General features: G+C 41.4%; 1 protein-coding gene across 4 annotated transcripts in view; it reads left to right on the top strand.

Annotated features, from left to right (window-relative positions):
• The window catches only part of TBL1XR1 (TBL1X/Y related 1), a 121,734-nt gene that overhangs the window by 5,658 nt on the left and 90,341 nt on the right, over positions 1 to 25,735 (top strand). For 2 of the 4 annotated variants that reach the window (XM_063338441.1, XM_063338443.1), the window contains exon 2: positions 17,161 to 17,226. The exons of the other annotated variants lie outside the window; for them this stretch is intronic. The gene's annotated coding sequence lies outside the window, so the exon portion shown is untranslated. The remainder of the gene's footprint in view (positions 1 to 17,160; positions 17,227 to 25,735) is intronic. 4 annotated transcript variants of the gene reach the window in all.

Genomic DNA, 25,735 nt, shown 5'->3' with positions numbered 1-25,735 from the left:
CTGGTGTGGTGTGAGTAACAGGCTTTCCCTTCCCCCTTGGTGGGGCATTAGTTTTGCCAACCTGGCAAGGCCGGCAAGCAGCTGTCCCTGTGGCTAATGCCAGTGTTGCTTTTAACCCGTTGGTGGGTTTGGGGAAGGATCCGGTCGCTTCCCCAGCTGCAAGCAGAGCTGCCACTGAACCCCACTGACGTCAGGCCGACGGTAGGTTTTTATGAATTAGGGCTGTGAAAGTGACTCTGGAAACTTTCCTGTTCTGTACGCAGCTACGTGCCTGCTGGCAGCAGCTGGAGAGCATACAGAAAAGATCTCTGTACAGCCTACTCATAGAGCATTTTTGTCCAAGGTTATGAGTTAAGGGTCAAATATTTATTATTCATGAAAATGTAGTGCTAAATACCGTGCCCAGTGCCAAAACCACAGAAATTGTCAAGGTTTAGAGCCCTAAATATAACCTATCCTAAAAGTTGCATCCATTTGACATTAACAGTGTTAAAAGTTCAGGCTCCTCACATGGGTGACCTATCGCCGGCAAACCCTGAGCTGGGAATTCGCCTGATTGTGAGCACATGCAAGATGAATTTCAGTCCCCCGATGGTTCCCTAAAAGTACCAGGCAAAGAAGAGACAGTTTGGTTTCCTGGAAGGAGTAGTCCAGGCTGGCCGAGGAGAGGAATAACAAGTTTTATAGCTCTTTTGTGTTTTTTGGACAGGCTGATTAATGCTCGAGTGTCAGCATGACTTCCGAAAATACATTTTTGCCTTGTAAAAATAGCAATAAAATGATTTAATTATTTTTCATTTATCATTGATATTGGTCTAACTTACAGTCCTGTTGGAACGAATGAGAATTTTTGCTTGTAGTTTCAGCAGTTGGGAGAGCGTTAAGTGTGGCTGAAAATTTTACCTTAAAATGCCAATCGAGCTTAAAGGAGACGAGTTTGTTTGTTGACCCTTCCCCCCCTTCCAGGTCTGCTTAGCTCACAGAAACGAGGAGAACTTTTCCTCTTTTAGGTTAAGTCTAAATTTGTGGGGAAAAAATAGTTTTGATATTGCATAGACCTATGGGGGAAATAACGAGAGATCTGGGTCAAGAAAGTAGGACGTGCAAGATTTAGAAGCTGTTGAAGTGTATTTATTTGTCCTATATTAGGTTAAAGGAAGTATTGGTACTTTCAGTTTGGCAATATGTCCTTCAGTCTGCGGTGTTCTGTAACGGGAAGACAACTGTTAAACAATGAATCACAGCTAATTTTTGTATGGATGTCAACAGTCTTCTCTAGTGCAGAAATTTTTACTTGGCTATTAACACAAATATGCATTCCTAAATACAGACTCTTTGTGATAAATTCTATTTAGGAAGTGCTTTGTAAAAATACAGATTTTTGCCATGATGATATCTGTGAATCTGTAATGTATTTACTTTGGGGTTATGTTTGTTCAGATTTAATACTTTTTAATGTACTCTTAAAGCAAAGCTAGCACAGATGTGGATGGAGGAAAATGAGGAGCAGTGTGGCCAAACCATCTATTAATGATGATGTCAAATAAATTGTGCTAGAAACATATCTTGTGTAGCAATGGATTAGCTGTTTCCCGTAGCTAATGCACCAGACCTGGGGTTTAGAGGAGCGAGGTCCATACGCGCTGTAGAACCTGGATGTTTTGCTGATGCAGACGTGGTACCTGATTTTTCACTTTATTTCAAACGCACAACTAAATTTCACAATCTGGTGGGTCTTGTTTAGACTGTAAATTTCTAGCAGTGCGTAAGATGAAAAAAGTCAGGAATATGAAACTTCAATGTGTTGCATTGCGATAAAACTCAAACAAAAATACAATGAAACAGCCTACTAAGCAGTTTTGGTGAGCTTAATCTGATAGTGAGAACGGATATCTAAATGTAGATGATTAATAGAAACCAACTTTTTTTTTTAACAGCTTTCGCCATTATAGTAAATATTTGTCACAATTGTTTGAGTTGTAAGGAAAATGCTTTGTATTTGTGTGACTGTCTTCCAGGGCAGATTTTGAATGGCTGTTGATTACATTTGAAATATCAATGTGTTTATCTTACTGTTGGCAAAGTCCGTGTTAGTTGGTTCCTTTGCTGTCTACACATGCAAGGTTATTTTGATATGGATTATTTATTTGTAGTTCATCAGGGCCCTTTGTAAAATTCTTTCATATAGTACATGCTAAATACATTAGAAATTAAGTTCTAAGAGTCTGTTCCCTTAAAGAAAACAAACAAAAAGCCTCCCTGACCATTGTTCACTCATCCCGTTGGGGTGCCTGGGCACCAGAGCCCTCCCAAATACATTACTTTCTGGTAAAATAGATGGGCATTGCTTGTGACATAAAAATGAACCCTTTGCTCTCTGTGTGTTTCTGTGGGCTGGTGGTGGAAGCGCCAAACTGAACATTTCCGTCAGTCTCTTCTCGTTGTCCCTGTGCCTGGGCTCAGCACAGCTGTGGTGGGTGATCCTGGTTACTTGTATGTACTGGGGAGCAAACCCAGACTTTTAAAGATCCTGTGTGTATTGACGGAAATGCTAAGAAGAGTTTAAGAAATTATATGACAGTTAAAGGATGGAAACTTTCAGAGGTAGCCAGGGAAAACACTTTCGATGTGTTGTGACTCGCTCTTTGACGCTGTGGATGACTTCATACGAGAGGCTCGGAGGGCATGTGAAATGCGGTGTCAGACTCCGGCTAAGAGAACATCCATTATGTGGGCTGAGATTCTCTCTTGTTTTAAATCGCTGAGGCTGCCAGCAGCGAGGTGCGTGTGTGTTGGACATAGCTGAAGAGCTCCAGAAAGCTGCACTGGTGGTGTTAGAATATGTAAAATCTTATTTGCGTTCTTCGTGTGCCTCCCACTTTCCCAGCTGTGGTTTGTAACTACGCACTTGTGGAACTGAGCTTTTTTTCAAGATGAAAAGAAAGAAATGCACTGTTTTTAAAAACACATGTTCAGAGATCAGATTAGTCAGGTTTCATTTGCATTAATGTTACTGTAAATGGTGAAAGTTTGGAACTGCGATGTATTTCCATGCGCCTGTTGCTGCCTACTTTTATCTGTTAGTCTGGTGCTGTTGGGCCCGCTGCTGTTCTGTGTGAATAAAATAACCCCCTAAGCCCTCCCTGCCATAATTAAAACACAAGTGGTGCAAGATGGTGCTGTTTTTTTCTTGCTAAAATTAACCCCTTCCCATGGCCAATATGGTCGTACCCTCTCCTCTGCTTGGCTCTGCTTCCTTGTCTGTGCTGTAGCGTGAATGAGACAAATTGATCTAATATACTGGGGTGTTTTGTCCCAGTCCTGACAGTTTGCATCATTTAATTATTATCCCTATTATCCTCTCCTAAGGCTTTATTTCATTTTTCTAACCTCCCCCCACCTTCCCCCCCCAGGCTTTTTCTCTACTCTTTATCATTTTGGACTTTCTTTTGCATTCTCCCTGTCTGTTCTTCTGTCAGTTCTTTAAACCAAATTGGTGCCTTTTTATTTCTGTTCTCTGGGTTTGCTCTGCTTTCTTTCCCCTTTCTCCAAACTTTAGTTGAGTTTATGTATAGGACTTGATCCCGGGTAGCCCACTTGAGCCAGAGGGGTTAGATGGGTTTGGACGGTGCAGTTCTGGTCCGTGGCAGAGCGAAACCTGTGGAGTAAGTCTCATTTTATGGGCTGCGGCACTGGCAGCGAGCGAGGCATGGAGCAGTGGTGAGAGGGGCCTGGGCAGAGAGGGAGCCCAGACAGCCACACCAGGCAGGGAACAGAGAGGACAAAGTTTGGCAGTGCCTGTATTTGATAAAAATAATCTCGGCTTTGGTCGTAAAACATTGACTGAACTGTTGATGAAGTCAGAGGGAGGCTTTGGGGGGGAGGGTGGTGTGTTTAGCACAAATGCAAAAAGCTGAAGAAGTTTGAGTGAAAGCCTCAGTGCGCTGTGAGGTTTGTGTTGGGCTTTTTAAAATAAGGCATTTTATGCCATAGGATTTTATTGATGTTGTGACTTAAAATTAGCAAAAACAAAGTCAGTCATCGTGAAATCAGTGGCAGCCTTATCTTATTGTTTTTATTGTGGGTAGTGTTGACAAGTCACATGCCCCATTGTTCTGGGTGAACAAACACGGCTTTGAGACCCCGAGCTGGTACGTGCGCACAGGCGCCTTTGTCCTGTGCCGCACACATGAGCGTGTGGAATTGCGACTTCGGACTTGAAAGATCCTCTTTAAAGAGTTCACATCTAGAAACTGTGTAATATATGAAATACTCCGCTGCTTGATTTTTAACCACCATTTTTATTTGGTGTCTTGTTGTCCAGAACCTAAGAAAATAAAGAGAAGAGAATAAGGCATTGTAAACTCTTGTACCTTGTGGCCTGGTGAAACCTGTGGATAGCAGGCTTGTACTCTGTCTCTGAAGTAGACGTGCTTGGGACAGGGGGAATGCAAGATGTGCTTTTTGAGAAAGTAAAAGATTTTTTTTTCTTGAAAGTCTTTCAAATATACACCCTTTACACAAAACTGTTGAGCCTTGAGATGATAATAGCGAACCTCATCTATATTGAGGACACGGTTTTGTGGATCACCTCAAAATTAGTCCTGCTATTTATAAATTCCTGTAATGTGAATATGTGTAGCGTAACTAAGACGGATGCAATAGAGACTGGCTGCAGGAGCAAACTTGGCACGTGGAGGCTGTGGATGTAGTCATCCAGCCATATCTGGGGAAGAATTCCCATTGAAATTGCTGTGAGTTTTGTCTAAGGAAGAACAGAAAGATTAGTCTTCCCTGCCTACAGTGATTTTATTATGTTGTTGTTTTTAGTACATCTTAATAATGCCAATGTAGCTCATTGTCTGGTTCAGTATTTTTAATTCGTACAATAGGTTTTTTCTCAGCTCATAGTCTTGCTTTTTCTTCTTCAGAAGCTGATGCTTGCTGCATATTTTCTACCCGTACAAGAGCGTTCAGCAAAATGGTCTTGAATTGCCAGAGCTCCATAGTGGGTATTACCAGGATGCCTTAATATGGCACTAAATGGTAGAAGCTGTTGTAGCTCTCTTGACCGTGTGCGGACAATGTCAGCTGTGTGTCTGTCTGCCCTCTGATATTAGAAGACATCCCCAGCTTTTGTGTCTTACAGGCAAACTGTAAAATACTCCTTTAACTTCAATACAGAATAAATGGCAAGCTTTTGGCATCCTATTGTGGGTACTGTAGAATAATGGAATATATCCTGTGGGTTACTGTTCAAGGCTTTCAGACTTTTTTTTTTTTTTTTGAGCATGGCTGCAGTTTTTCTACACAAGTTACTTCATAGGGACTGCTTGAATAGGGGGAATTATGAAATGACTCTCTGGTTATAAATTCTCTCTCTAAATTTTCATGGGCTTGTCTAGATCAGTGGTGTGTCCCCAGAGACACACCTCTGCTCCCCACACCCACAATTTTGCTTTTCTGGGTTGACCTAATATACCTGTTTGTAACAGATAACTGTATTTACTTTCTTTTTAGTTTCATTTTTACATCACTGAAGATTTTCTGTCCACATAATGATTAGGACAGAAAGCTGGTGTCAGGATTATCTGCTATTTCTGCCACTGTGTGACCTTAGCAAATGGATTAACAAATTTATCCATGCACCAGTGGTTTAATACTTCACAGGAGTTTTTTTCAGACCAGTTCAGTACCCTGAGATCTGGTGAAAGGCTGCGTAGCAGCGTACTGTGGCTTTTGTATTATTTTTCAGCCTCTGCTTACTTGGAATTTTTTGTTTAGGCAAGTGCTCCTTTTGTGTTCGTGGGTCTTGTGCTTTATGGACAAAACATGGTCCTTCCCATGGGAAATATTTGCTGATAGTGCCCATACATGATGAAGAATCACGTTGAAATCAGGTTTACTTGGTTCATAAAGTTAGGCGTGTTTGTATCCCGGTAACGTGGAAATGCAACCTTATGTGAAGTTTTAGGATTCCTGCACGTTTTCCAGACCCTGGCAACTCTTTGAGGGGAGGGGAAAGGGCTGAACTTTTTTTGGCGGAGCCGCTTCAGGGATGGGTTTCAGAGCACAACTAGGCAAGCAGTAGCTTGTCCCTGTGGTGGAGGTGGGAGCAGGGGTAGTGGGACCCCTAAGCTGACTCTACCCTCGGTGGAGTGGGGACGTGGAAAGAAAGCTACAGGTGAAGCTCTCTGAACTCTTCTGTCTGGAAAGTTCCTATCCTCTGTCATGGTTTATTGACTCCTCTGCCATGCTGATATAGTGGTTTATGGGTCCTACGGACGTAATGTCTGGAAGGATTGTGTTAAAACCTACTGCTATTTTGGGGGGGAGTAGTAAAATCCAAGTGGTTGTGGAATCATGCTGTAAACTGGTTCAGCAAGAACACCTGCGTTGTTACCGTGAAGGTGTCAGTAAACTATAGCTTATCTGTAGGAATGAACCTATAATCGGTGAAGTTGGGCCAAGAAGAACTTATAGCAGCTTTGCTAAAATCTTTGCAGACTACAGTGGGCCAGTGAATAGCTAAGCCGGTCTGACACCAGCCTTTCTGTATGTGATGATCGCGTTACTCATACTGTCTTGACTGCTTGGATTTGTCCATATATAAAGTAGACATAAGCAGTGACATAATCTTTGTCATGTGCTGGCAATTCTCCTTGGGCAGGTCTTCCTTAATAACTTCCTAAATGATTCTTGTTTATAAGTTTATAGCGAAGCAAATTTACGAGCTTGTATGAAAATCCTTTTTTATGCCCTTTACTGAGAAGCAGTGGTATTTTCCTTGCTTGGCAGAGCTGGGTGCCCCGGGCAGATCAAGCATTGCAGGTCTTGTCATGAGAAATGCTTATGCAAGTTGTGCGGCTCTTAACGTAAGACGTTGCTTTCTGGTGAGAGTTTTCCCCAGCAGTAAAGGTGTCTCCTAAAGCCCATCGTGGTCCTGGCGAGCACGGTTGTGCTTGTGATACCAACGAGCACGCGCTTTCTTTTACAGTGTCTTGTTTTCATACGGTGTTTGGAAATTTTTCATCTGCTGGTAAATGAAATTTTGGGGGGTGTTTTAATTTTGGGAAATCTCTTCAGTTTGGAAATAGTACTATAAGTTGTATACATTTGGGTTTTGCCATTGTAAATCGTGCTTTTGTATTGTGACTTTTCTTATCTTCACCACATTCTACACTGAGAAGTCTCCTCTGGTTAATTTCAAAAGAAAATCCTGCTAGCACTTCAATAAATCCCTTAAACTTTACAAGAAGGTATTTACACTCGCTGGTAGGATGGCTTGAAGTTAAAAGTGTGAATTTACAGTGCATTTGCTTTTTTTTTTGGAATGACTCCAGAAAGAAAGTGTCTTATTCCTGTTTAGCGTAATAGATATCTCTATATCGGCAGATATAGCTGTTGGTGTAGTCAAGCCCTAATTGTTTAAAAAAAAAATTAAAAAATCACTCTTAAGCGTGATCCTTGGATATTTTAAGAGCTGAGTGAAGACCTTCCGTAGGTGAGCCATTTTCTTGTATTCTGAGTCCATCCTACATGTTCTTCGTAAGAAACATATTATTGCTCCATTGAAGTCAATTCAGGTTCTCTGGAAATGATCCAGCCTTCAGGAAAGAAAAATATTAGTGTGCGTGTTGAGGGAAAGGGTTTCCCTTTATTTTGGAATTTGCTTGTCATGTTTAGCAAGTAAGCCACTTTCAGATGCATTAAAGCTCTGCAAAACTAATTTTCGGGGCTGACAGTTTTCTAATCTTGGGTTAAACAAAAAGATTTAAATTTAATGTTTCCAATTTTTTTTTTGTTTTAAATAGCTAGGGATATGTACATTTGTTCAGTTATAACTTGAGTGCCATGCGTGTTTCAGGAGAACAGAAAAATGAACCGTTTAAAAGGATGATGACGATGGGGGTAGCATTTTTTTAGCCAGTCATTTGTTTCACTGTCTGAAATGCTTTGTTGCCAGTTTAAATATTGAAATTTACAGAAGAAGCCTTTGCTTGGAAGACTTAAATATTTGCAATGTGTTGTTTATTTGGTTTATGAAGTTTTGTGCTATTTGAACGCTGGTTTTTATTTTAGCTATGAGTTTTGGCAAAACACATTCTAGCATATGTAGTCAGTCATAAACAAGGTAGAGAGCACTAATGGTTTAGTCCTGCAGCTATATCAAAGCGTATAAGGTTAAAGTTAAAACTATCCGAATGTCTGTCTGTGGGGACCTGTGCTTCACTGACACCTTCAAGATGCTCATGTAAAAATGCCGTGCCTTCTGTCATTATAGCACTGACTATCTAAAGTTATTACGACTTTAAGCTTTTAATTGCAGGTTTTTAGGCTTGGTTTATGGCTGAAGAGCAGCGCTGCACATACAAACGTAGCTTGTGTTGGCTGCCTGTTCTCCAGGGCGAGTGGGGCTTTGGTGATTTTTGCATTATTTAACGTACTTCGCTCGGGAGGGCAGGGGTTTGGCAGAAGGCGGCCCTTCAGTAGTTTGTGATGTTCCAGGTTACGCAGGCTGCATCCTTTAGCAGCTGGTTTCTGGAGCCTGCAGACAGCCTACAGAAGGGTGGAGGCAAGGTGTAGTGAAGAAGAGCCCCAAGAAGAGCCCCAAGATGAAGGACTCTTTTTTTTTTTTTTTTTTTCTTTTTTTTTTTTTTTCAAGGCAGCTGAAAGGCATGTGCCAAGGGAAGCCGCTGATGGGTTGGGTTGTTGGTGCTGCTGCTGCTTGAGCTGCCCCAGAGGAGGTTTCATGGAGAGGACAGTCCAGGTGGCCTCTGGATCAGGTTGACGGGAGATGAGGCTGGAGCCTTCCCCCAAACAGAGGGGTTAACTAGTGTGTGCTTGTGCACAGCGGTTCTCCAGGACACTGCCACTCCAGCTGAGACCTGCCCTTCATTTGCTCCTCTCCTCTGGTTTTGCTACCAAACCCATGGTATGTTTTTTGCACCTGTCCGGAGGGCTTCTGTCAGTGTTGGTTCTGAACCAAATGCTGCCTTTGCTCCCAGTCATTACAGTCATAGAGCAGCAGTTTAGAAATTATTATTATTTTTTTTAATATCGACGCATATTTCAGATTATTTTCCTTTAGACTTTTAACACCATAATGACTGAAAACCTCAGCTAGTTTTGTTTGGAACTAATTCTTCCTCAGGCAGCAATCAGACCTGAAATGTATTCCTCTAAAGTTTGTGAAGGAAAAGTGCTCTGGTAGCATTTCACATTTGTTGAGATTAGCTCTGAATTTCCAAACAATGTGGTTTTCTTTTTTTAAAAGAGCTCCCCCCCCACCCCACCCTCCCGGCAAGCCCTAAAGTATTCTTTGTGTGAATGTACTATATGATCTCTAATTATATGATCACATAGCATCCCACAAATAGTGCAATACAATAGCATAGAATTATTTCTAGGATCTTGTTAAAGGTCTATTCAGTAGACTACCTTAAACCCTGATCTTGCAAGTTGTTTTGTGTAAATCGACTCCTTCACCTCCCAGAAGTGGTGTTTACTGTAGCTCTGTGTCAAAGCCTGCGTTCAGAGCTCGTTAGAGAATCAGGGCTTGGGATGTCAGTTTTGAAAGTTGCCATTTAACTGCTCTTATACAGCATAGGCATATTAAGTAGGATAGCAGAATAACAGTGAAATTGCTCACCTAGGTCTGCAGATGAATTACCATAATTAACTACTTCTTCCCATGAATTGCGCCTAACGAGGGCTGTGCTGTTGGCTGAAAATAAATTGCATAATGCGTTACTGTTGACTAAATTATTTACATACCTTTGAGAGGAGATGGTACGAAAAGTCTGCAAAATAAGTGCTGGACCATTATGGAAATGAAATGGGGAGGGGGGGAAGAAATCACAGCTAGAACATGGTGTAGCCTGCCTTCTCCAGGGTCGCTGAACAGTGCTGGATCCTATTTGCCGTAGAGTGCGTGACTTCACGGTCACAGATTTATCACATCGCACTGCCTAATGTATACGTGGAAAAAGCAGAGTTAGATCTGCGCGTACAGCCTTGGGCCTGATCTTAGGAAGAGTGAGTCTGTGTGTTTATAAATTGCTAAAAATGACATCTAATTTTTTTTAATTTTTTTTTCCTGCGTAACTGTGGTCCCAAAATATGCTAAGTCAAAAGCAAAATGTGGGTTAACAAAATAAATTACAAACCAAATGGGACAATTTTTTGAAATGCTTGCTGTTCTGTGTTTACCTGTGAAGTATCCTTTGTGTGACTGTTGTGTTGTGAGGCAGCTCAGGATTTCTAGGCTATATTCATGGCTTCTTTTTTCTTAACATCTTATTTAGCCAAGAGGTATTTAAAAAGCAGAATATTTGGACCTGATATCCTATTTTCGTCATGTGGAATCCTGAAACCCTATTAATACTTACTATAGCTTATATATATATAACTTATATATAAATTTATATATATAAACTCTAATAATTCTTATTATAAAGGATGGTTTCACTATATAGAGATTACTTATACTAATTTACCAGAAGAATCATACGGTAAATATAAATGTGAGCCCCTCCATGCGTGAGCATTGGCGACATCAAAATAATTGTGAATGACTAAAGATGCGCTCAAGCAGAGGTGGCAATTTGTGCTAGAATTTGCCAAAATAAGGCTTTTCACAGCTTGCGTTTTCCGTGGGGAAAAAGCCAGTCTGGAGTTGTAGGTCTTGATTCCTACTCTTTTCAGGTTTGCTTTTATTCGGGACTGATTTGGGCCTAGTCCTGGCAATTATTGACAAAACTTGAAAATACTCTTTGTTCCCTGATGTTTTAAATGGAGAATGTCAGGGTCACCAGCGCGTAGGGGTGTCCGTCCCTCTGTCCCCGTTGCAGGGCTTTCCTGGTGACTCGGGATGGGGCAGAGGGAGCTGCAAGTGCGGTCACGGCCCTCACAGAAATTCAGTTGCTTATGTGATTGCCTAGGGTTATGATCCTAATGGAAATGTGGGTGCAATGGTGAAAAGCTTTGTAAAAACAACTAGGCTTGGGAAATTTGATCGCCTTTTTTTGTTTTGTTTTGTTTTGTTTGTAAGTAGGCTGAAATATTTCATGATAAGGTTTGTATCGGGCAGACTCTCTTTCCTGACAGATTAGCTGGAATAGGTCAGGTCTTGGGATAACAGCAGCAGCAAGGGAAAGTAGTAAGTTGGTTTGTTTTGTTTTTTTTTTTACCTATTAAAAAGTTTTCTTGAAAAGCTTTATTTCCTGTTGGAGAACGTGTGCTCAAAGTTTGCCAAAGGTGTGACCTTTGTGTCAGGGATGGGTTTGGTTGGTTGGTGTGCTTTTTGTGTTGGGTGGGGCTATTCTGTAGAACATGAGTCTGACACAGGCAACCTTAATTTTTGCATTTCCAATACAACAGACTGTTCAGGCTAGTGAATCGTGTATTGTAGAGGGATTGTGTGTGATATTATTAAAAAGCTATAAACGACAAAATAGCACTAATTGACACACAAGCAAAAGTGTAAAGGTAGCGGAATAAGCTTTGAAATAAATATGTTAATGTTCTTCTAACATTTGTAACATACCTAACAAATTACAACAAAACACTTTTTAATGAAGATGAAAGGATTAAGATTCTTTATTATACCAGCCAATATTTAAGAACTGTAAAGTATTGTGTACCTGGATGGGACTTCCCATTCATTTTCTCCAGAATTTCAGAATGCTTTCAAACACTTTGTTGCAGAATATGCTTCATAATGATGAGCGATTACCACTACTGCAACTAGGTACTGTGCAAAAAATACCACAGAGAAAAGATTCATTGGGGCGTATGTTTGGTGTTTGGTTTCTTTTTTTAATCTAATTTTTATTATTTTGTCTGCTCTATTTACACTTTTAGAGAATGGTCCGAAATCAGTTTATGGAAAGAAATTGGAGATTTCCATGAGAAAGCTGAGGGATTGCAGGGAACAGAAAGGGAGTCCGACAATGGTTAGTGTGGTCCTTCGGACGTATGAGGAATCCTGAAGGCACTGCTGCAGGACAGAGCCTTTTCTGCTGTCCTTCTCCTGTTGTTGTTTGTCATTGAATTTCTGAGCTGTTGTTTAGGAGAAAGGGGCGATCAGAAAGGACAGCAAAGACCCTGGAAACACTCTGCCAGAATCTGAAATCTGAACTGGGGTGTTGCGAATGCATATTTCCTTTTTGAGGACTGGGAGAGAATATTGGGGCCGAAAGAGTACAGAGGAAGGGGAGGAGTTGCATTAATTCTGTTTCTTCTCTTTCAAAGCCTATCTCGGAGCACGTTAATCCCTGAATGCTCTCAGTGCTGATTATGTGAATGCATTAAGTTCAGTGCCCTGCCATAACAGGGTAGGAACTTCATCAGCTTCCTATTTCTGTTTGTTAACAATCAACTATTATATGATCGTGAGCGCGTTACAGAATGCTGCCACCTGATGTGACACTGCTTACTGCCTGTGGGACAGGGATCTATCGGTGTTCTCGTCACACGATGGGGCTTAATTGTGCTTGATTGTGTGCGGTTATAACTACAGTTAAAAATGAGGCAGTAGGTGAATGGAGGCAGAGAGATGGAAGTCTGCATGGAAGTACTGATGTTATATTGTCCGTGAAGAGGAGTGGTCATTTCGGTAACCTGTAGCATAACTGTCTTCAAACTTGTTTGGCTTTTTTGATTGGTTGTGTGGAGTTTTTTTGTATGCCTCAGGAAAGTTTTAAGAGAAAGATCTCAAAGGGAAAAAACCAAACAAATTTTATGAAAACCCTTGGGGCAGTGAGGACCTATTATGAAGCATGAGCAGAAGGGGCAAGGCTTTACGTTTAAGGTATAATTATGGGTATGGAACGACTGTAAATTTGCAGGTGGGAAAATACTCTGCTTTGCATCATAGACTAAGTCCCAGTTAAGCAAGGATGGAATTTGTCTTGGCTTAACATCTGTTCCTTTTTGGAATAAGTGGCTTCAGAGAAAGTCATGAAATTTGAATATGATTTCTGTTTACCTCGCTCCATCTCTTTCTTTGTATTTTCAAAACATGTTTTATTTTATTAAATTCAGAAGTACAGGCTACCTATGCAAGCTGCTGGCTCCTTGCATAAGTAATCATATGGTAAATACAATTAGAATGAACCTCAGCAGTATTGAAATCACTTCCATAGGAAGCTGGCTGGCTGCCCAGACATCTGATGTCATTTAGGAACCACACACTCTGTCTTGGAGAAATGTCTTTGGCACAATCCTCTGAAAGTCACTGTGGTTGGGATCTGGATGGAAATAAGCTCTAAAGCCTGAGCATTTACACCTTCCCAGGCATCTCCCTCCCCTTAGATACCTTCCCCCATGCGTCCGAGTAGCCCTGCTGTCCACAGACGCAGGGAGAATAACACCAATCCTTAGCCATTAAGCGTTCCTTCATATATAACGAGAAGTTTCCATTCCGCTTGCCAAACTCCTGTTATGTGGTGTAATAATATGGGATAAGGACTCAGTTGTGGCCAACGTAATTCTTGGTAAACAGAGACAAGGAATGATGTCTCATTAAAAAATGTAGTGTGGCGATACAGAAAAATCATGTTTATTACCAGTTCTAGAGTTGTATAAATATAGATGCTAGACATCTGCTGAGTGTTGCTTTGGTAGAAATACTGAAATCACTTTTACTCAAGTTAATAAATCCCGGAGCTAGGAAGGAAAGTAGTGGAATGATGGGTAGAGGCAAGCAAATGTAATGAGCAGTGGACGTGAAATGATGGGAAAGTTTTCTGAATATATTTTCAAGGGAGGTAGTTGTATAACAATATTGAATGTTTTAGGATTGTATCTATTTACTCTTGTTGAAAGGGCATGATAGAATAAACACAACTACCGTAATCCTTGCATCAGGCCGTTAATTGCGCTTTTCCTTTGGGTGGTGAGTGTGTATTGGACTGGGGGCAGCGAGAGCTGCGTCTGCAGAGCAAGCGTTGTCCAAGCAGCATGGAGCCCCCTGGGCTGTTGGGTCAGGTGTAGGGGGATTCCCAAATTGCGGAAGGTTTTTACGCGTCCTCCTTAATGCTTCTGCAGAATGTAGTCTTGGAAGACCGCTAATGCTTTTGGTACACTGGGTGCTGGGTTATTTTGGTGTTTTGGTTTTTCTTTTGTTGTTGGTTGGTTGGGTTTGGTTGTTTGTGTTTTGGTTTTTCGTTGTTTTTTTATTATTATTATTACTTTTTAACAGTGACTGCATCTCAATAAAGTTCTCAAAGGGGAAAAAAAAGTGCTCTTTTTTGTGTAGTACAGTTCGAAGCTACTAAGTCATAGCCTAGATGTAAATCCAAAAGTAAAAGAGTAATTTATTACCTGTCTATGCTGTCAAGCATAACAAACATGAGCAAATAAAAACCCAATTTTTTGTGCTCTTTTTTTGTTTTTGTAGTACAGTTCTAAGCTACCAAGGAACCGGTCATAGTCTAGATTTAAATCCAAAAGTAAAAGAGTAGTTTATTACCCGTCTATGCTGTCAAGCTGTTAAACGTGAACAAATAAAATCCCAATATACTGAAGAACGTTATGAATCTGCTTTCACTGGAAAATATAGACAGAAATATCTCCTGTCAAAATTGGTCACTGGTGGCATAGGCAAGGTAGTGGTGTCCCCTGTGTCACCAATTATGTTTGTTCTTGCAGGATCAACGGTTTTGCCAATTGAAGGAAGAAAAAAAAATAGAAGGTGCAAGTGCCACACAGTGTAGTTCCGCAGATAGATGCCATTATTTATCTTTTTAATGTCAAAGTTGCTTGAAATTAAGAGAAACTTAGAAATTTCATCAGATATACTTCAGACTGGTTTGATAGCATTCTTATCACTCCTTTGTTTTGTTTTGGGTTTTTTTTCCCTTAAGATATACCTAACTCTTTTTTGTTCATGGTTTCATATGTCTTGTCTTCAGTTTATACCGCAAGATGTTTATCTGCTATATTTTTCTCTCGAAATTTGCAAGTTATTCTGTTGACCACCACCTATTTCTCGTCTCATGAATTTGTATTCAGGATTTTTTTTTTTTTGCTTGTTTAGCAAAAGCCATAAAATAATGCTATGCTGTTTTCCATTCAGACTCCTCCATACTGTCGGAGGAGTAAAATCGGTTTTGATGGTAGTAATGTTAACTCAGCACCTCTCCCTTGCCATTCTCCTCTTGTCTTTCCCCGATAAAAACCCATTCTTCATCCGTTTCCAGTTTAACAAGCAGCTCTCCCAGCCCATTCAGCTTTATGCAAGTCTAATACCAAACCGGATTCTCTGCAGCATCCACCAATTCCCTATGTTCTGAACTTACTGTTGATATGATTATTTTTTTTTTAAAGATTATTTTTAGAAGTTTTATGATAAAAATTGACTGTGAACAACTCAAGCAGGAGGAGCAGGGCAAGAATTTTTTTGATCCTGGAATCATTCTAGCTTGAGGGTTTTTTTATTTTTTTTTTTTTCAAAAGATACATTTTTACCATGTGCATGTTGAGGTGGAAAAAATGTAATGTTTTGAATGCTGTCCAAACATAGCAGAAAACTCAGTGACTTCCTGGCTGCAGGCTGAGTTTCTGCTTTGATGTTCTGTGGCCACAGATGCTAATTTGTGTGTGTGAATGAAAGAAATAGTTGCATTCTGTTTAATTGGAATGGTGGAAATTACTCTAATATTTAGTCAACCAGTATGATTACTGGAATGGGGGTGGTGTGGGGAAGACTGAGGGACTTCATTATTTTTATTTTGTGGTTCATCATATTGACTTACAATTAATTCACTGCAAGGTTCCTATAAAATTAGTTTGTGTGAAATACTATTTGTTTTATCTTTTACTAAAATGTCCCAACTCCTATGCTAGGCATGCAAATAATTGAAATAAATTATATGCAAATAGCTATTTAAATAGTATGGAAATATAGGCGTGATGTAATTAAAATGCTTGCACTCTCATCAGTGTGCCTAAGGTCCTTGTAATGGTGTTTTTCAGCTGCATTTGCCCGTGTCCTGTTTTCACTCTGTTCAGTGTGAAGTTTAGCAGCAACTTGGCTTGAGCGACCGGAGCGACCCTTTGCATTAGAAACGTGATCGGGGCTGTCTTTCTAGTAATGCTACCGTAAGGATTTTAGAAATAACTACAGAAGAGAATCCTATTCTTGGTGCTGCCTTGATTTAAGGCCTGAGTTGGTTTAAATCTGTAACTCTGCTGGGGTCAGAAGCTGATTGACGCCTATCCGGTGTCGGGCAGTGCTGCAGCTCCGATTCCCTGTGCTCAGAGGAAGAATCCAAAATCAGCCCATTGAGGTGGGGTTTGAGTTATCCAGCGAACTCTTACTTGGATTTTGATACACAGAGGAGTAAGGAAGGCTCTTTAGGTCCCTGGCCCGAAGTGAGCTATTAAACTACACCCAGATCTGTGCCCTTCTTGGGTATCTCCAGGTCCAGTTTCCTCACATGGCTATGTTTTCTGAAGCTCAAAATAATGCCTTTTCCTCAGCTGATATTAATGATCTTAACATGCATTCACATATAGATCTGACTGTGAACTAGAACAATTGATCTTTTAAAATCAGACCTCACTTCTGAAAATAGGTGGCTTCCAGAGGAGAAAGGACTTCTGTTTTCATTTATCGTTCTTGGTGATGAAACGTATTCCGTAGCTTGAGAAGTGCCATCTTGCATTGGCTTCCCCTGTGTCCGAGTTCATGCTGACAATGAGACTGGCTTTGATCCCAGCCTTGACAGGGAGAAAATCTTGTAATGGTTTGGGTGGCTTGTGGACAGATCTGATAAGAGACACTTTCGTATGTTCTATAGCAGGCCAGGCTGGCATTGACAGAAATATAAGTTGACGTAGATTTTAAGCACGGAGAGGGTAGGTATCACTGAAGGGGGAAAATAGTGCATGGGAAGAATTAAGTTGGCTTTGGGAACAGCCCTGGAGTGAGATGTTATTCAAGTAAAGGCTGTGGAGGTTGATCTTTTGGGGGTTACTGCTGGAGGATATGTGGAACACTTTACTTTCATTAAACTAAACTGTATTTGAGTGTTTTCTTACTTGTACCTTATCTCTGCACCACAATTGAAGGAAATTACTTTTTGTCCTTTTGGATTGCAGTGGGTGTGTCTGTTTAATAGCTGTTTTCAGTTTTGTTTTTTTTTTTTTTAGTTGAGAATGAATGGTCCTGGATTTAAGTAACACGCAGTGCACAGGTTTCAAAGTTGGAAGGGAAAGGTAAGTTCTCAGCACGTGTTTGCTCACAGTGGACTCAGATGAGAAGAACCTTTAATGGTTTCATTGAAAACTGTTGAGAGCCAGGGGAATATTTGCTTAAATTAATTCACCGCATTAATTTCTAGATGACATTGGGTAGCATGGGTGTATGGGATATGTTGTAGTTTCACTGTTAGGTGTGGACTAGTGGATTTTTAAAGAGTGGTCTTCCACATCTGAGAGACAGAGCGTAAGACTACCTGTTTGTCAGAATTCTGGACAATCTGTAAGACAAATTTGCTCTTGTAGAGGCATCTATTTCCGGAGGCAGTAAGTTGGGGTGGCAATTTTTGTTTGGTATTTTGGAGGCTTTCTTGTTGTCCTCATCCTTGTTAAGCTGGACAAAATAGTCAAATTTTAAGGCAAAAAATGTAATCCTATTTGGGAGCTAATGCGTTACATTATTCAACAGCAGCCTCCAACCAGCTAAACAGTAGTATTGATGGTTGCAGTACCACGCTTTAATTTATTTGAGATTTAAAATAAGTGTGTGTGTTTGTGGGAGAGAATTTCTGGTGCTTTGTATTTCATACATACATTCATCATAGCATATTTATCATTTATAGGTCTAGTTTCAGACCTAGGCACATCACAATTGTGATCCTTCACAGAACGCATGGTCCGAATTGTACTTTGAACAAATGCATGTTGCTTTCGGTGATCGTCCCCTAAAAGCGGGGAACAAGCTGCATGGAAGTCAGTGCAGATTCAGAGCTTGCAGCGTGATCTTCTGTTATCCTGGTTACCTGCCACGGCACTTTGTACTCCCATTCGTTAGAGTCTTCCTTTATTTTTTTAATTTCATTTAGGAAATGCATTTTTTTTATCATGCCTGGCAAAAGCAAAATCTCAGGAGGCCATTGGGAATGGTTGCAGTTATTTGTGCAAAATTCAGAATGAAATTGACCTCCCTTCTCAACGAGCAAGAACACAGGAATTCAATACTGACGGAAAACAGATTTCTCCTCCTGTATCGTTATCTTGTTAATTATAATTTTCAGTTATGGCTTGAGGAGGGGAGGGATCGGTTACCCAAAGAATTAAGAAGAGAGTAGCAGGTGGAGAAGTGTGGTAACCGGGAGAGACTCTGAATCTTCCGATTGTTTGGTTCAGCACGTGAAGCGTTGTGTTTTTGTGAAAGGGATGGAATTAATTTTCCTTGCTTGGGACTTCTGGTTCTGGGCTGTCTTGGGCAGCTGCGTGTGGTTGGATATGAGGCAGGAGGTATTCTTGATCAGCAATGACTTTCTGTTGCATTTCACCGAGCTGCGTGTTCCTGGAAATCATAAGCTTTGAGCAGCAGTAGGAGATTTTCTAGTTATCCTAAGCAAGAACTGTAGACAGCTGTAGAATTTCAGAGGGCAGGTATTGAAGAACCCCAAATCTCCACATCACAGTTCAAGCTTCCTGTGGTAGTTACGCTTAGCACATATCTATCTGTCCTAAACTACCTAAAAACCCAAACAAAACTAGATGTAGGCCAGGGCTCCACGTTCATGCTAATGGATGAGTCAGCAGTGTGCTTTTTGACTGTCTTATTTCCAGGAAATCAGTAACGGCCTGACATGACGGATATACTGCCTTTAGAGGAGAAGTAGTGTCTGATCAAACCTGGCGTATGCCAGATCACAGCTGCTTCTTTTTGGCTTTTTTGTGCAAATTCAATCTGGTGGCATAATTTTGTACCAGCTCCTCACTTTGTCTTGTGTGGTGGTTTGCTGTGATATTTCACATTCAGTTTGGCCTGGGTCGGCTGGAGTCCTCAGTGTGGTTGCAGAGAGAATAGAAAAAGGTTCATTTTTGTGGTTAAAAAAACCCCTTGTGATTCAAGGAAAAGTATTTGTCATTGTAAGAATTTCAAATTATTGCAGTGCAAAGTGTGAGGAAAAACCATCTCTGGTAGCCAGTACTGGAATAAGACATATTTTCCTAGTGTCCTTCTGAAGCCGTTCAGTCTTCAGAGAGAACAGGAAAAAGCACGTTGAAGTTTGTCCTTGCAGACCTTCTGCAGTGGGCCAACCTGCTGCTGTGGATTTGACGTATTATTCATGAGGCTGCTGGGTGAGATGTACTTTACAGCCACAGCCACAGCCATGGGTCACGCACACTAGATAGAGTTCCTTTGTGTCCTTAGCATCGTAGTAGTCCATGGTCCCAGGCTGCAGGCCCCTCCGGATTTATGTGACATCCTCTGAAACTTCACAACAGCTGAAACAACTTCCCTTAAACTTGAGGGTAAGTGAGAGGAGAGTTTGCTTTATGTAGCAACAAACTCCACAATCTTTTCTGGATGGGAACTTCTGACATAGGAGTGCACAGTTAAGGTAATTTTCAAGAAATGAAGGTTATTTTGTGTGAATGGCGGACTCTTACATTTCTGTATGATTTGCTCGTTAGATCCCCTGTTGGCAATTCGCAATCTGTCCTTCAGGCTTGCGCTTAATGGGCGAGTGTTCACTACGTATTCTCCTAACTCCCACGGGTACTTGTTTGCTCCTCTATGGCCTGTGGCACTTCTAGGTACGCCTCTGGAGTGAGGAAATGGCTAGTCATTAAACCAGAGGAAACGCAAAAATAGCTTGCTTCAGGCAGTTTATTGCAAGGTTGTTTAATATTATTTTTCTTCTGAATAGCAGAACAAAGCCACAACAGTACAAAAGCTTTAAAGGCCTCTTCCTCACTGCTGTTACTTGTTTGTGGTGGCTTTTTTTAATTTTTATTTTTTCTTCCCTCATGTTATATTATGTAATTTTTGGGCTGCTATCTTACCACAGACACTGCTATAGCAAAGAAGAAAATAGTAACCTGAGTAATACCATATGCCAGGGATGGCACTGGCACTTACCTTCACGAGATCGCTATACGAAGCTCTGACTCTCCTGTTCAGCGGTGGGATAGGTGATACGTCAACCTCTTTTCTGTGTTTTGGCACTAAACCCAAGCTGGGCTTTCTCCCGTGCCCAGGACATTCAATCGTTCTCTACAAACTCACGATGGGAAGCGGTGGCGTTAACCAGTGGTGATGCTGGGCTGTGCTCTCTGGCCAACTGCATGGCTGGGGAGCAAACTGTGTTCCTTTAAACAGGAGGCAGAGCTGGCTGCCATGCTCTCAGTGAGCAGCATTTGGCTTCGCAGGAGCCTGAGCTACTAATTTTTTTACTGATTGTGATGTTTCATGACATTAGAGTGAGGAGCAACTGGTTGCAAGGTGGAACCCAGCCGCCTGGGGTTGCAAGGCTGGGCCTGCGAGGGAGAAGAAAGTGGCACCATCCCAGGGGGAAAAAAAGCAGGGAGGTATCAGGCATTTGGGGTGGTGAGATTTGGGGTCAAGGAGATGGCAGCAAAGGGCTGGGAGGAGAAATGGCTGGAAAGTGTCAAGGCAGTAGACAGGGGTGGCAGAGGGTGAGTAGTTGGCAGAGGAGAAGCTTGTTTCAAAATGACTGGGACCATTTGGTTTATGTTAACACATTCTTCTTCACAGTTTGGGAGGAGTGCAAATAAACTAGGTCATCTCATGAAAGCCTTGTTAAGAGAAACATGAAAAAATGGCTAAGTGTAGTAAGAGAAACTATGGGAAATGTCAAAGATAAAATTGTTTGAATGATTTTCTAATTTTTGAAGCGATTGTTTTCATTGGATGTGCAATGTTAACTTAGCGAGGCAGCCTGGATTATTTTTTCTCTGATGCTATAGTTCATGATTACCTTGCTGCTTTTGGAGACTAAAAAATAACAGCGGTCGAGCGTGGATAGGGCTTTGGAAATCTCTGTGACTCAGTAGGCAATAGTTCTTTAAATTGATGTGAGACATCTCAGAAAAGGATATAAAATTATTTAACCATACAGCAGTGAAACCATAAAACCTTTCAGCGTGTTTGCCAAAGTTCTTACAGGTTCATGCTCCAAGGAAAGAAAACCAGTACTAGAGAACCAGTTCATGAATTTGTGTCTCGGTCAACTTCAAATCTGTACCAAAAATGGATTTCCTGACACAAAAAATATGAATTTATTAGGATGTAACTGCTGTGCTGTATCAGGGGGAAGCTGCTCATCTAGTGAGTTAATGGAGGCGTGTATGTTGCACTTCCTTACACAGCCGTTCCCTTTTGCTGTCTGTAGCAGGAACTGGATCACTTTTTCCCTGCTCTTGCAGAATAAGGAATTGGACCGGGAGGCAGATTAGACTCTAACGACAGTGTCATTAGACCCGCTACCGAAGTGCGCAGGAACCAGGTCTGTGGCTTCCCTGCAGCTTTCTAGTTCATCACAGCTACCTCATCATCCTCAGTAAAGTTCAACCCTTGAGAGAAAATCTTAATTCTTTTTTCACGGTAGTAAGACAAGGAGTGGAGACTGAATAACCGTAGCAGCCGAGGGAGGATTTGACAGTCTTCACTATCGCTTGCTGTCCTTACCCTTCTGCTGCCATGGGCAATATGGAGCATCTCTCTTTTCCTGGCAGCAGAAATTAGTAGTACACCTTTCTTCATAAACTGGACTCGGCATCTTATGTCCTTGAGGTAGAACAATTCCAGAGGCCTGTCCTGCTAACGAGAAAACAAACTTGCCACTTTTTATGCCTTTGCTAGAAACTTAGTGAGGTGTCTGCTCGGGTTCACAAGTAAGTTCAGTTCTCTGCAATCAGACTCAGCAGTGGAAGAGTTTCATTAAGCAGATGAGTAGTCTCCAGTTTGGGTGGCAGGAACCCAGCATCAGCCGAGTCAGGAGCATTACAGTGAAAGTAATGAGGGAGTGATCGTTGTTACTCTAATGTAAAGACTAAAGGTGTCAAATGAAATGAGAAAGTGGTGTCCAAAATAAACACGGTTAGGTATTTTTTTTCCTAGAATATTCCTGCAGAGTTCATTGCCTTGGAACATGGTAATGCTAAAATTCAGAAAGCCATTATACATATTCACGGAAGAAAAAAATCACCTGGAGCTACTGAACACGCAGTTTTTGTAGCTGACATGGAAAAGGAGACTTTTGAAAAGGAATTCAAAGGAGACTTGTGAATTTGGGAGCGCCTCTCATAACGAGCTCTATGTGAGAAAGCATGCTGATGCTCATTTGAAAATATATCAAGTGCATCATTAGCCATTTGGAGGGAGCTGAAGTTAGCTCTTTGGTACCAAATCAGTGATAAGCAAAGTGCAAAGGCCCTTCTTGGCTATTAAAAAGAAGCCTGGTAAGTGTGTTATGTTTGAGGTATTAGAAAGTGAAGCTGGTGAAGGAGTACAAAGAGATGTGGCAAGACAAAAGATAATGATCTTTTCAGAAGGCTCCTAAGTGGATCCGAGTGGGGCAAGCTGGCTTTTGCCAGGACCAGCATAAGCTCAGACATGAGATGATGAAAGTCTGGATAAGAACTTCAGCTGCATGTATGGATGGAATAGGCCATGTTTTAGAAGTGCTATGCAGAAAATTTAGATATAACCTCGTTAAATCTATAGTCTATATAAAGGTAATGGCATATAGGCAAGTAAAAAAGTGTGAGTTTTTTAATGAGTGACACTGATGTATACGTATGTACTTGAGCATTTTGAAGATGTATAATCACAGTCTCTGAGCCTACGAAAACACTTTCAAAATTAGAATACCTGTGGTTTTTATTGCTGTTTGCTTAAAATGTAAGGAGCCCTAGGATGTACACTGAGACTTCAAGAAGTAAAATGGTCTTGCTTTTCTTTGTGATTATTTAAGGAGTAGATGTTGTGGTTGCGCAGGTTTAGTTAAGAGGATTTCTCTTGAGGAGCAGTGGAAATTGAATGATGTCATATGTCAGCCTTTCAGCTAATATTCCAAGCATATTCCAAGGATATATTCCAACTGTATATTCCAGGATATATTCAGCTAATATTCCAAGCATATGTTCCAAGGAACAGGAAGTCATTGGAAGTGGTCAACATGGATTTACCAAGGGTAAATCATGCTTGACCAATCTGATAGCTTTCTATGATGTTATAACTGGTTGGCTGGATGAGGGGAGAGTCGTAGATGTCATCTGCCTTGACTTTAGCAGGGCTTTTGACACTGTCTCCCATAACATCCTCATTAGGAAGCTGAGGAAGTATGGGCTAGATGAGGTGACGGTGAGGTGGATCGAGAGCTGGCTGTGTGACAGAACTCAGAGGGTTGTGATCAGCCGCACAGAGTCTAGTTGGAGGCCTGTAACCAGTGGTGTCCCCCAGGGGTCAATACTCGGTCCAATTTTGTTCCGTATATTCATTAATGACTTGGGTGATGGGACAGAGTGTATCCTCAGCAAGTTCGCTGATGATACCAAACTGGGAGGGGTGGCTGACACTCCGGAGGGCCGTGCTGCCATCCAGCGTGACCTGGACAGGCTGGAGAGCTGGGCAGAGAAGAACCTAATGAGGTTCAACAAAAGCAAGTGCAAGGTCCTGCACCTGGGGAGGAAGAATGCTAAGCACCAGCATAGGTTAGGGGTGGACCTGCTGGGAAGTAGTTCTGAGGAGAAGGATCTGGGGGTCCTGGTAGACAGTAAATTATCCATGAGCCAGCAGTGTGCCCTTGTTGCCAAAAAGGCCAATGGAATCCTGGGCTGCATAGGGAAGAGTGTGGCCAGTAGGTCGAAGGAGGTCATTCTCCCCCTCTGCTCTGCACTGGTGAGGCCACAACTGGAATACTGCATCCAGTTTTGGGCTCCCCAGTTCAAGAGGGACAGGGAACTGCTGGAGCGGGTCCCGCGTAGGGCAACTAAGATGATTGAGGGACTGGAGCATCTCCCTTATGAGGAAAGGCTGAGAGAGCTGGGACTCTTTAGCCTGGAGAAGAGAAGGCTGAGGGGAGACCTTATTATGGCATACAAGTATCTAAAGGGTGGGCTGAAGGAGGATGGTGCCAGACTCCTTTCATTGGTTCCCAGTGACAGGACGAGGGGCAACGGGCACAAGTTAGAACATAGGAAGTTCTGTTCAAATACACAGAAAAACTTCTTTACAGTGGGGGTGACAGAGCCCTGGAACAGGCTGCCCAGGGCGGGCGTGGAGTCCCCTTCTCTGGAGGTTTTCAAGACCCGCCTGGATGCAGCCCTGAGTGATGTGCTCTGGGCGATCCTGCTCTAGCAGGGGAGTTGGACTAGATGATCTCTAGAGGTCCCTTCCAACTCTGAAGTTTCTGTGATATGCTTTAAGTAACCTTTTTTCTTTCAAAGTGATCATTATATGATAGTATATTGTGATCTGCCAAGTATTGCTCAGGTACATGCCATAGGTTCTTTTTGGGAACCTTTGAAACCTTAATTTGTGAATGTTTATGATATTTCTTCATTTTTTTGTGTTAGGAGATGGAGTTCTACTGTGGGAAGAAATTTTACACTAAGCAGATATTTAGCTAAAGATAAAAGAGAAGAATTTTGCAGGTATTTCAAAATTCTAGGAACACTATAAACATCACCCTGTCAAATTAAATCTATTTTAACCTCAGGTTGTGGTTTAAACCTTGGCTTTTAAGAGAATTCCTTTTAACAACTCTGAACTTGATTTTTATCTACATAAATGTTAGAAGCCTTGTGCTCCTACAATTAAAATATGTCACTTAGTTGAGTATGCTTGTATGATGGATGTTATATCTTGGAATATTAGCAGGATGGCATGGGTTGAAGGCAGCGTTGCTATTTCAGCTTGGGAAGACATTGATGTTAAAGTTTCTTGCCTCTTTTTCTTCCCTCCGGATGCTCACGGTTTAACCTCTAACTTTCCCTTTGTGCAGCTGCTGTTCTGTTTCCCGGCAGAAGATAACTGGTGGGGGGGGGCGGGACACAACACATTGGTTATGGTGTGGGTGCACGTGCTTAGCTTGCCTTGCATCTAGGGCTCTTTATGTCCCCAGTGCATTTTGGTTTTTGTGCTTTCAAAAGATGCTTCTATATGAAATATTTAAAAGTGTGGATGTGCATATATACATATATATATATAAAAAATAATCTGTTTATATGAACACGTTTCTTGGATAGATTTGCTTTGGTTTGGGTTAGAACTAGCAATTATCTGTTCACAAATTGCCTATTACATATGCCCAGTATACAATTTTTCCAGTAAATTTGTAACAGTTTGCTCAGTTCCAAGTGTGTGTGAGCATGTGCTGTCTCTCCAACGCATTCAGATTCTTGCATGCGGAAATAAATTAATTTGGTTTTGCGTGTTAAGTACTGTATTAATGAAAATTCAAATAGTGACTTATATTTATGGGACTTTGCAATTGCTTGATTTTTAACATGCTTGATAAGGAATCAGAATTAAATACAAGGAACTCCTTTGGTAAACAAGCATAGATGCTCATTGCAGTCACCACGTGACAATTTTAATATACATAGCATTTACTTTTGCAGCCATGCACTGTAGAATGTGACCCTTAAAGTGCCAATTGTGGCTTAATTATCGACACAGGAATCACAATTTTCAGTTATTTTGCTGTGAGCTCTGCACTGGCTCTGTCTGAAGACACAG

Source organism: Chroicocephalus ridibundus, chromosome 6, assembly GCF_963924245.1.
Source record: "Chroicocephalus ridibundus chromosome 6, bChrRid1.1, whole genome shotgun sequence".
NCBI lineage: Eukaryota > Metazoa > Chordata > Aves > Charadriiformes > Laridae > Chroicocephalus > Chroicocephalus ridibundus.
Note: the sequence above shows the minus strand (reverse complement) of the source record. Positions and strands in the feature narration are given on the sequence as shown.